Source organism: Diadema antillarum, unplaced genomic scaffold (genome assembly GCF_040938485.1).
Source record: "Diadema antillarum isolate AM-2024a unplaced genomic scaffold, OU_Dant_1.0 seq00002077_RagTag, whole genome shotgun sequence".
Classification (NCBI taxonomy): domain Eukaryota; kingdom Metazoa; phylum Echinodermata; class Echinoidea; order Diadematoida; family Diadematidae; genus Diadema; species Diadema antillarum.
Window position 1 is genome coordinate 169668 of NW_027272724.1, and position 11456 is coordinate 181123.

Genomic DNA, 11456 nt, shown 5'->3' on the forward strand with positions numbered 1-11456 from the left:
AACTTTGTTCACAGAGAAGTTTGAAACCTATACTGGACGTTGCAAAAGGGCGCTGTTCAATGAGGAACAAGATATAGGCAAGCAAATAATTACGGATGTAGGATAATTTGTATATGGTCTGGGTGCCGGAGGCTGAACCTTGTTTTACCATCTGACACATGTTTTAAGTGGATTCAGCTAATTTTGAAAATGCTGAATGCGAATCTTGATGATGGAGCCCTTGCATCTTTGAAGACTTTGAGATATTAAGAATGGCTTCGAAAATGGGCGCAAGAAAAGATGTAATTCCCATATATATTTCCCCATAAACGATAGAAATTGAAAACAATTTCTTTCGAGGGAGCTGAATCCGAATCCGGATGGTGCAGCTTTTTCATCCTTGAATATTTTAAGATACTCGAGATGGCCGACGAACTGGCCACCAAACTGGTAGCCAAAATAGCGCTGGTATCTGAAAATCCTTTACATTCCCTTATTAATGGTAAAAACTGGAACAAAATGAAGGTGTTTATGTCATGATAAAATAACATTTTTAATAACAAAGTTGAGATCAAGCTCAAGTCAGAAAATCAAACACAAGTCTCAAAATATTTCATTTTGATTGGCTGATACCTGATTTTTTTTTTTTTAATTCAGACTTTGAATTATTGCATCTTTTTACGAGACAGGCTCCTGGTTGGTAAAAGTGAGGAGGGTCAGCTCGTTGTGATGTACCTGCCTGTTGGGGACGACATACAAGAATGGGTATAAGCTGTTTCCTTATTCTGTTGCTTTGACTCACTATGGAGCTACAGATCGCCAGTCGTATAGATTATGTCCCCTGATCCGTCTCGCTCATACTGTAAAACTGCATCGTGATGTCTGTGTATGTGGGGTGTTATTTGATATAATCTCATTCATGACAGGGTCTATGGCCACACTAAATGATTGGCAATATCCAGAGATTGAATTGATCTATCAAAAACGGGCTTTAAAGTGAATCTCAAGCATTGCATGGAATGGAAGCCAACTCCCGGAGCTGCGACACGATGTACATAATAAATGCTATTATAGGTAAACGTGTGTATATACAACGTATAGTAGACCTACACGCCAGGAAAAATACACAGAGGATTGTACATCTAGTGGTATTGGTAAAACAAACAAACAAACAAACAACAACAAACAAAAACAAACAAACACATAAAACATGAAGAGAATAAGACTTGGATTTTACAAGAAAGATTGAACTGTATTGTAGGCCTGTATCGTTCATGAATCCTGCCCGTGCTGATCGAGTCATAATTATGTCCGTTCAGAATGCCCCCTCCCCTTTATCTTCCCTCCCCTCTCCCTTTTCTCGCTCCCTTCCCCCCCCCCACAATCTCTCCCTCTCCCCCCCCCCCCCCCCATCTCTCTCTCTCTCTCTCTCTCTCTCTCTCTCTCTCTCTCCTGAAGATTGCAGTATGTTTGGAAACATATCCACGCTTTGCCAAGAACAAGTGGTATCATTGGCATCACATCATTGTATTATGTCATCGAGTCTGTTGACTGTTGGACTTGTGTCTCGGGTGTACAGCAACGTAAATAATTGCGGAATCTTAGCAATACAGATAAAGATACATGAACACGAAGTTTGTAGGCATGTCAACATCAGAGGATGAAGAAGAGAAAAACAACACGATTATTTTTAAGAAATCTGCAAGACCACTTGACTTGTGTGTTTTTAGACAATAAGACCAGTTGGTTAGCAATTAATGTGGATACATCTTCTCATTTTACGTCGACTCATGTTGAATCAATTCTTTTTCTTACCTTTCTTTCTACACATACCGACTTGCGCTTTTGGGTTAATTTGAACAATTCCACTGCAACGTGAAGTGGACTGCATACATCCGCTTTCTTGCGTAATCATGTTCATCATTACGTATTATTTACGCAGGTGCGGGGTGGGGATGGCGATTATATCGCTGCTTCTGGGCAGGCCTGCTTAGGAGGTGGATAGGGACTAGAAACGGTACTGGAAAGGTGGTATGTATTCCACATGAATAAGATTTGTGAAGTTTCTAGTATACGTCAATTGAGTCGGTCTTGTGTGATGTGATCTTGTTTTAAAATCAACTTTGTGTGTATTTACTTATGATCTTATGATTTTTCATGTTCTTCCCTTTTTATCGAATCACCATCATTCTTAAATTAAAAAAAAAAATCCCGCATTGAATTTCATATTTTCATTGCACGATTAAATGAGTTTAATTTAATTGAATTGTATCATTCTGCCAGATATAGAGCCGATACGTGGCTCCTCAGTAACATTCAAATGAGTGTACACTGTATTTCTATCCAATCCATTACACCATCCCACTTGTTAGACTGAATCGTCAGTAAATTGCACTGTTAGTTAAATTAAGACCTTGTTACTTTGACATTTACCTTTTGACTTTCACATTACCCTGTCTTTTCAAGCAACTGAGTGCACCTTTCCCAAATATTATCGTTGGTACTGTTATCGCTTGAAATTAGATTTTTTTTTTTTAAATGACTTTGACCTTAACCTCTTGCATGTTTGTGCAATTACATTAAATGTAATTGTACAAACAAATTTAGGTCCTATCTCTAATATGTCCACTAATTTAAAATTGCATCCCGACTAAACATCCCCAGCTGACGTAATTGCTAGGAAATACAATACGTGTAATAGATTAACAGTGACATTCGAACTTGACCTCTTCTTCACACAGTAGATATTTGTCTTTCTACACGTATCTCCAACCATTCTTACCATGCCATATTACTTGTTACTACAGGTAGGGCTACTGAACTTGTTTTTGTTTTGTCTTTTTGCTGAAGTTACAGCAGAAAATGTTTTTGAGCCAGATTAGTGTCATCTGACCTTGGGACAAATTATGTCCAGTGCATTCACACATCATGTGGTGCATCTTGTCCATGCACACTGTTTATACATGTACACGTTGTATAACATTTTTAATACGGATGAATGGATGGATTAATGGATGGATAGATGAATGAATGAATGAATGTATAGCTGAATGAATGGATTAATATATGAATTGATAAGTGGATGGATAGATGGATGGCTGGATGGATAAAAAGATAGATGGATGAATGAATGGATGAATGGTTGATGGATGAATGAATGGATTGATAGATGGATGGACAAATGGATGGACAAATGGATGGACAGATGGATGAATGAATGGCTGAATGAATGAACGAATGAATGAATGAATGAACGAATGGATAGAATAACGGATGAATGGAGTGATATATGAATTGATAAGTGGATGGATATATGGATGGATGGATGGATGGACGAAAAGATGAATGGATTGATGAATGGATGGATGAATAAAAAATTAATGAGTGGATGGAAAGATGGATGGACTTATGGACAGATTGATAGATAAATAGATGGATGGATGGATGGATGGACAGACACTAGAAATAGAGATGAAGTGTGAGGAGGTAGAAGGGGAAAGACAACAGAGAAAGAGAAGAATGTAAAAAGGCAAAAAAGAGAAAAGAATTGGAAAACAGAAAGTAAGAGAAAAATGAGAAATGGGTGGAAAAGGGGAAGGAACATGATGACAACCAAACATGACATACATCACACCACATGATGACAACCAAACATGGCATACATCACACCACATGAAGAAAATTCACTTTCATGTCATATTCACTTTGTTTATGATCACAATATACATGTATTTATAATACAGCACTGAGATCAAGGAGCTAAAATCCTGGCTGATATTGGCCGATTTCTTCTTTTCATTTTCAATAGGTTAACAGGGTAAATATACATATACACATCATTATTTGTAAAAATAAAATCCACACAAACCATTAGAAAACTTTGCAGATTTAAAAAAGGGGAAAAGAACAAACATGATGCCAACATTACGGGAGACATTGATTTCAAATATAATTCATACAATGAAATTACACTTTTGCCGTTTATATGTCTGAGTGATTAATCGACTCATTAACAAAGAAAGACAGTTTACTGAATTAAATCATTATCGGTCATTTCAGTGACATGACATTTGCTCCTGCAAAGATTGTTGCAGTCTTGTTTTCTCCAACGACTAACGGTTAGGGTTAGGGTAGTGATAAGGTTTTAGGTTTGATGTCATGATTAGGATTAGTGTCAGGGTTATGCCTGTGGGTAGGTTTCATGTTTGGTTCAGCGTGCAGATATTTCATGTGAGCAACTGTCACAGAAGCAAATGTCATGGAACCATCATTTCAAGTAATGAAACAACAATGTCATTAAGATTAGCTTTACATGTGAATAAAACCAAACACAGAAGTTCTTGTGATTTGAAGTGTTCAAAAGACTTTCCTTAATTTGATTCTTGGTTTGCAACATGAAAGCTGCAGGGCAAATATTGGTCTCAACAAAGAAGCAAGCTAATATAAAACCTGAAGCAGTCTTCATATTCACTTGCTTGCTATCCTCATGTCAAAAGAAAAATTGCATCATTCGAGTTGTATTTCATGCTCTTAGTACTGATATGACATCTACACAAGATATCCAAACTTCATCCAAGTATTGGTGATACTCCAAAGCTTGGATGGAGGTTGGTGAGGAAACATAATCTATACACTTTACATCTTGGAATCATTTTTTACAAGGCTCATATTTCTGAACAACTGATTTAAACTCACCCTCCACAACTCAAACTTGAGTGCAGAGCAGTCCGCATTCAGTTTCATTGTTATTACAGACTGACTGTCTAGAAGTAAGTCTTGGAATGTCTTGAAATCTGAATATACACATACAATTTGTACATTTCAGTGAAGCAACTGGTTGGCATAACTGAGTAATCCCCCCACCCCCCCCCCCCCCCCCACTGACTATTGTTCACAATTGCATAATATATACAATTATAATGCTAATAAATTGCATATAGTGCAGGATATCAATAGTCACAACTATCAATATCAAAATAAGAATCTGAACTGTTTCCTGCCTTACAGTGTCAGTGACGAGATAATGCACCATGACATGATTTCATTTTTCACCAGTGTGTGACAGTAAGTGCAAACGAAAAGCTTCCATACAGAATACAAATAATTTACAAAAATACAAGGATTTCCAATTTAGACAACAAATTACATCAAATCATCTATTCACATTTTTTTATGTTCGTCATTTCACCAATGTGTTGAGAAAGTATCACACATGAGTTGACACTAAGTCTATTGTAGTTAAAACAAGGGGTGCTTATATTTTAAGCATGAATACCACATTTTGTTATTTCAGTCATTTTTTATCAAATATATAATTGAGTTTATACAGTCAGACAAAATAAAGAGTTACTAATGATCTTCTGCATATTGCAAAGGAGACTGGGGCAAGCCTTGAAGTCTGCCCTCATACACACATGACACATAATCTGATCAAATTTGCACATTTGTCTAATAATACAGATGATAATGATGTTCTTGTTGTAATTGTTCATGATTAATATAGTGCAGAACTATGCACACATACTCCTGTCACAGTCAAAATACTCCTCATGTAACCAATGGGACTCCTATACCAATCACAGTCTTTCCAAGTTTTTGTGACTTTTACTAGCTGAGAAGACAGGTGGAGTCTTCATGTATCTTTCCATCTCAGAGTAGTGGCATCAAAACCAAGTCATGATGAAGACTGCATGTCTGCTAGAATACTGTGTATGCCATAATTTAAGAGGTGTCTAATTCTTTGCAAACAAGGACTTTCCGGCTATTTTACAAGTGGCTAATGATCATGAAGTACAGTGATGGAAAGAGCAATCTGTAACATTCACTCATTTATCAGAGTTCTGTGTATACTTGGGCAAGTGTCTATAGGAAGCACATGTTGTAGCAAAGTCAGTCCATCCCCAAAGGGTTAAAAACAAAAATGCTGTGAACTAAAATGTACTCCTAAAATCATTCCAAGGTCATTTGAATGAAACAGATATTTACAGTATACATACTGTAGTTACAATGCACCTGGTACACACACATAATTTAGACACATGTATGATCATATATGTTCTATGCACAGGGCCAGTGGAACCGGGGCGTGCTTGGGCCCCCCCCCCCCCCCCCCCCACACACACACACACACACACACTTTTTCTGCACAATACATAGAGTGTGGTTAAGCTTGTGGGAACTGCCCTTTTTTTGTGCTTGTCAACTGAAGAAACCCAGATTTGTTTGTTATTTTGTTTGTTAGTTTTTTGCTTATCAGCTGATGAAACCCAAAACTGGCACCAGAAAATATAAAGTGCCCCCCCATATTTTAAAACATGGTGCCGGCCATGTACGCAATGTTGCTGATATTCATCAGGAAGGTTTCAAAGAGCACTTGGGAAGATACTGTTGAGTTACATGAACCCCAATTCTGTCATCAAGGTGATTTACATTTTCTCTTGCTAGGAGATTACAAGACACCTATTAAAGTTACCAGGAAGCGTCCAGTAGGATCAGGGAAACCTGACAGCTCTGTGAATGTCTTCTACTTGTACTGCTATGTAAACAGCTGTAGCTCACTTAGCTGCTGCAACTGGCAATATTTTTGCATGCAGTTGAATTTCTAAATGACATCAAACTCATAAAATTTGCACACACAAAAAAAAATAATAATAAAAAAAAATCACAAAATATACAGCATATACAGAACATAATCAAACTCAAAGCCCATGGCTCTTTGTACTTTGAACTTTATATACTAGTATCCATTTGGTATGTGAATTCCTCAAATGTATGAAAAAGACAATTTTTTTTTTTTTCAGAATGTAAGCACCCTACCCGGGAACATAAACTCCACTTTTAAAGTGTTCACAAATCTGTGTTTCAACTCTGGATTAACTGAAGAAGGTATTTTTCTAGATAACTTTGATGCTGTTCACAGAACATACCAACACTGAATGTCGTCTCAAGGTAGCAGCCTTCACCTGAAAAATCAATGGCTGATTTTCTGTACTTCAGCCAATAACAAGTTGGAAATGAAAGGGAATAATTGTGTCTTACTGAATATGCTTCTTCAAAGTCCAGTAAAACGATGATACTGCAGTCTTCATAGAGTTCAGCAATATCCATGTCAAGAATGTGGAACATTGTCAATATCCTGCTATACTGATGATATCTTTCATTCTTTGCCTTACAAGTAACAGGCAAATACAATGGTGATGAAGTCTATACTCATATGCTACATACATGTATTGTCTACTGCCTTCATGGAAAATACAACTCTCAAGGTTTGATTTCATGAAGTAATATTAGGTGTCAAATTCTTTAGATACTTCCAAACCACAGATCTACCTTGCCAGCAAGATTACAGCTACATTTCCTGATACAAACTGACTGTCGACATTCCTTGATCTAAACCGATTTCTAATTTCAGTCTTTCCACGCTGTCTGTATCTCTTGCAAACGTTGCATGCACCGAGTCATTTTTGGCCATCATTACCATCTCAGAAACCAGGCTATGTCTTGTCTCATTTCATCTTGCCATGCCCTGGGCCTGACATGGCTGGTTCTCAAACCTTGCTAAGCCCTGGACCTGACATGGCTGGTACTCAAACCTCTGCACCAATGCACTACAGAGCTCCTCAGTTGATAGTCTCTCCTCCATGTTACGTTTCCAACATTTCCTGAAGATTTCTCCTACGTCCATTCTGGGCTCCTTTCTCTGAATGAGAGAAAATGTAAGTAAGAAAAGCCAACACACACATCTTAATATTTCAATTTCTAGTAATTATTAGCTCACTTGGACAAATAGGAATCTACATGTAAGGTACATACCATCACAATCTGCATGTACCCCAGCTTACGCAGAGAAAATTTCATCATCAAACATGATGTAAACACTGTTGAGTATCAGAGAAATAAGATGGAAGCTAAACCACAACTGCTTTCAGTTATCTTTCAATTGTTTCAATGCCTTTATTCAAACTCACAATTCTTCTATGGGTAGATCTTTATTGACCACACAATTTTTAGGAGTATTCTCTGAGTGATAATGAACAGCACAATAAATTCATAAAAAGAAGCCCCGCTCAATGCAAACAAAAAGAGGGTATGATGCAGGGCCATTCTTGTTGAAAGATGAAGACCAATGAGTTCTACATATGATTATATGAGGTCTAATTCAGGAGTGGCATGACATTCTAATGTCTTCTGAACTGGTTTGCAGTTATCTTCATTGATAACTTGAATGATAGCTACCAACCAAAGACCTATTGTATATGCCGAATACTGTAAAATGAGGAATGTTCGCATGCATTTTAATTTTGCGAATTTCGCGAGCTCCAAGATTCGCGAAATTAAAATACACGTGAAAGTTCTTGCCTACACTATATACATGGAATGCCGGTGGCAGTTCGCAAAAATTTCATGATGCAAAAAAGGCCCTCGGCTCCAATTCCCGAAAAATTCATGCCACGAATGTATCACGTTTTACAGTATTTAGCGATGTTTTAATTTTCGCTAATTTTGCAAGTCTAGTGCTATTTCGAATTTAAAAACATGACAATATCGACTCAGATCCCAATAAGGATGTGACGTGCTTGTATACATTCCTACATTCAGTACTGTATTCTTCACGATCATGAATTTAACCACTCGTGAAATTATTGGGAAGTCCAGATTCATGAAAATTTAGACTCACTTTATTAGGAATGTTCTATATTCTGAAACACACCATCCTGTATAATATAGAAGTCTTTCAGTCCTCAAAGGAAATGAGTTTGTTGATATGAACATTTGTGGCATTTTTCCAAAGGTTCAACAGTAAAAAATGAAATAAGATGAAGACTAGCGAATATACCTTCCTTTTCAGACCAACAATATTCTGGAGTAACAAACCTTATTTTACTTTCACACTATCGTACCTTTGAGTTACAAACCTTTGAAAAACAAACCTGGGGAACAATGAACTTTGGGAATAATGAAACTTGGGAATTACAAACCTTGGGAGTAATGAATCTTGGGAATATCTTTGAACTTCAGGAATAATAAACGTTGGGAATAATGAACTTTGTGAATAATAGATGAACCATAGAAATGATCAACCATTGGAATAGTGAAAATTAGAATCAATTGAAATTGGGAATAATGTAAACTGGGAACCATGAACCTTGGGAATAAAGAACTGTAACCAAATACTGACCTTTCGGAGGAAGTCTTTGTGACATTCGTGCCTGAGATCAGGATAGGGGAGAAGACCTTCAAACAAGACTTGGTGAAGAAGACAGCCTAGGCCCCACGTGTCTGACTTAACACACAGCTTCCCTTCAACCACCTACATAGGAGTAACAATGTCATTCGTAGATAGGCATTTCACTCAATTACATCCATATGTGAATGTTACATTCTGTCAGTTTTCAACTCATGAAAGCTGCTCGTCAGACACCAAGTCCCTTCAAATTATTTAGAAATCTTCATGTTCTTCACCCTTATGTCAAATACATCATGTTTTATGAGAAGAAAAGAATAAAATGAGAAGTATAATGGTGCAGATAAAACACACTACAGGAGATGAGAAAAGCTACAAGAGTATATGTTTCTTTTATCACTTGGAGTGAGCTGGTGATGTCATCTTCTTACTTGCACATACATACTGTATCACAGTGAATGACAGCACAGAGAAGCCTAAGGAATATGATATAGCTCACAGAAAAGAAATAAAGAAAGAGAGAAAAGATGGTGAGATATTGTCCAGAAAGTGTGTGAATGACCAAATGTTCCACACAGCAAATAGTGATTCACCCTAGTTCCTATTCAACAGATTTAATTTGACGGTGTCAATATGTCTTTCTGCTTTCTCATGCATCAGAGGAATCTTTGAAAGCAAGGAAATCATGTTTCTCGTTCCAAGACTGATATGTTCAAATTAGCATGGTAACTTGGTTCTACTCATGAAACCCCGTTATAACGAGTTCGGTTATAACGAGGAACCGCTTATAACGAGGTGATCGCGTCGGTCCCGTTTTCCTTTACGTGTACACCTATGGCAGAACGAATCGGTTATAACGAGTTCGGTTATAACGAGATTCCGGTTATAACGAGGACATTTTCGGTACATCATGATAAAGAAAAACATAAGCAATTTGACCGAATATAGCGAGGTTCCATTTCTTGACTTGCCGCTTCCAAACACGCGACAAACGAAACTGAATTCACGCTATCCATGTCTCTTTTCCGTTTTGAAAAGTACCGTAGATCCTTCCAGGTTTTCTTCTAAACCACGCGATAAGACACAGAAATATCTTCCGATGTGTAAATCATTTACTGAAATCATTCGATTTTCTTTATCGAAAGATACGCGTGCGTGATATTAGGTCAGACCACACCGCAACGGAAAAACAAATGCATTCGAAACTTTTCATGTAGCGACACTCGTTGCCAAAAATGAAAAATTGGAATGCGTTTGCAACTCATCATTATCCTTTCCTTTTTTAGTTCCGACTTCCATTTCTTTTTTTTACTGGCTAGTAAATATGAGTGTGTATGATTAAATCCGAAATAATTAATGAAATGATCGCAATCCCGATGCGTGACAGTAGCGTAAAATACGTGTAGTTGATTAACGCATGTTTATCTAGTACGTAATTGAGTCGGTGTTCAGAAAGAAAAAAAAACGCATTTAACAGTTTGAATAGATCTGAGTTTGTTCATTATTACTTAACACTGGATTTCACAGTGAAGATTTTTCTTTCTCTCAAAATAGTCCATGAGGTACAGATTTGCGTTAAAAGGATCACAAACTTCCAAATTGAACCCTGTCGAATATTTTTTCAAGAACGGATGTACAGAACGCGAAGAGATTTTCGGAAGAAAATGAAGAACGCACTTTTAATCCCTTCGGGGCCCAACGATCATATATTGTATAGGATTACAGCCGAAATGATTCACAAAATCATCGCATTCCCGCTGACAACAACAGCGTACAATACTTCATAAGTTACGGTAAACAACGCATGTATATGTTACTCTATTTGCGCTGGTGTTGAGAAAAACTTAACAAACGCATTTTATACAATCTGATTTTGTTCAATGTCATTTTACACTGTAAAAAAAAAAAATATATATATATATATATAATTCATTCAAATTGGTTCAATACAAGAGGAAGAGATAGGTGTAGATATGATCATGCCGAGTAGGCTTTCTTTTCAAGAACATAATGTGCAACTATCATGCGAAGAAATTTTCGGATGAAAAATAAATGAACGCGTTTCAACCCTTACTTTTCACGGCTTTTTTAAAAATCAATTCACAAATAATTTCCCTTTATTCTCTCTATAATAATGGTCCATAAATGTGTAATAACAACGCAAAGGCTACTCTTAAGTTTGATTGATGGGTTTATGAAGTCGTGTTTATGTTTTTCTTTGTTTTTGATGCGTACGGTTATAACGAGGTACCGGTTATAACGAGGTAATATCGGCGGTCCCACAGACCTTGTT